General features: G+C 39.0%; 1 pseudogene; it reads left to right on the top strand.

The window, feature by feature from the left end:
- The first annotated feature begins 501 nt into the window (after positions 1 to 501).
- LOC112616344 lies at positions 502 to 1,097 on the top strand (annotated as a pseudogene).
- The last annotated feature ends 501 nt before the right edge of the window (positions 1,098 to 1,598 follow it).

The raw sequence follows: 1,598 nt of genomic DNA, 5'->3' as shown, positions 1-1,598 counted from the left end.
AACGGGAGATGTGTTACTAGCATCTAGTGGGTAGGGGCCAAGGATGAGGCTAAACATCCTACAAGGTGCAGGACAGCATTTTATTTATTCATTCTTACAGTTTTCATTTTTTGCTGAAAGTACAGGTATAATCTTGCTTGTCATCTACTTTTACCATTAGAGCATTTAACACAGGAGTTCCAAACTTTGGCATAATTGATATTTTCAGGCAGATAATTCTGTTGTAAAAATAAAATGGATATGTTAATATGACTGTAGTAATCATTTCATGATGTATATGTATATCGAAACAACACCTTAAATTTATACAATAAAAAAGAAAGAATAATATGACAATGCCAGAAATAAAATTCACAATAGGAAAGTCTTGGGGGAGGGTTGTGATGTACATCCAGTGAGTAGCTAGTGGTCCCAGGTGCTGCTGGTTTGTGTGCTCTGAGGGAGAGTCTGAGCCACATGCTGCTGCCAGAGGAGCCCCGCAGGCCAGTGTAAGCATTAATAATGTCTCTCATCTTTGAGTGAATCTACCATGGCTTCAGAATTGTGATCTAGTTTCTAAGACTCTACAAGAAATATAGAAAATTTGTATTCTTGGGTTTGGACAACGCAGGCAAAACCACTCTTTTTCACATGCTCAAAGGTGACAGATTGGGACAACACATTCCAACACTACATCTGACATGACAAGGGCTAACAATTGCTGGAATGACTTTTACAACTTTTAATCTTGGTGGGCACGAGCAAGCACGTCGGTTTGGAAAAATTGTTTCCCAGCAATTAATGGGATTTTCCTTCTGGTGGATTGTGTGGATCATTCTTGCCTTGTGGAATTCAGATTTGAACTTAAAGCTTTAATGACTGATGAAACAGTATACAATGTGCCAATTCGTATTTTGGGAAACAAAATTGACAGAACAGATGAACTCAAGGAAGAAAAACTCTGTGAGATATCTAGGCTTTATAGACAGACCACAGGCAAGGAGAATGTGGCCCTGAAGAATTTGAATGCTTGCCCCATAGAAGTGCCTGTGTGCAGTGTGCTCAAGAGGCAAGATTATGGCGAATGTTTCCACTGGTTCTCCCAGTATATTGACTGACGTCGGGGCACTGAAAATAAAAGAGTTTTGCTTCTCTGGACTGATCCTAATCACAGCTTCCTCATGAAATTTTCTACTAGAACAAGGAAAGTTCTCCAACCATGTCTGCTATTGAGAGGCCATGAGTATCTGTCCAGTCTCTCATTGCCCACTGGTGACGTGTGCTCTTTTCCACACTGTTGAAAGGTAATATTGCCCCATGTGCTGGTACAGGTTTGTATCTTGGGACTTGGAAGCGGTCAGAATTTGCTGGGTAAAGCTGTGTGCCATCATGGGGCACCTGAAAAGAAAAACACATCTCGCCACTATGGTCGATTTCAAAAGAAACTGATTCTATTTTTTAAAGAAAATGTTGTTAATATAATTGGTATCCCTCCTAACTTTTCAATTTCATAATTTACTTGGTCCAAAGTGTTCTATTATTTTTTAAACTAATGAATAATATTTAGATACTTCGTAAAATTATGAACAGATACATATTGGAGGTCAGAGCTCATTTGG

Source organism: Theropithecus gelada, chromosome X, assembly GCF_003255815.1.
Source record: "Theropithecus gelada isolate Dixy chromosome X, Tgel_1.0, whole genome shotgun sequence".
Taxonomy (NCBI): domain Eukaryota; kingdom Metazoa; phylum Chordata; class Mammalia; order Primates; family Cercopithecidae; genus Theropithecus; species Theropithecus gelada.
This window is presented reverse-complemented; position numbering and strand designations above follow the sequence as displayed.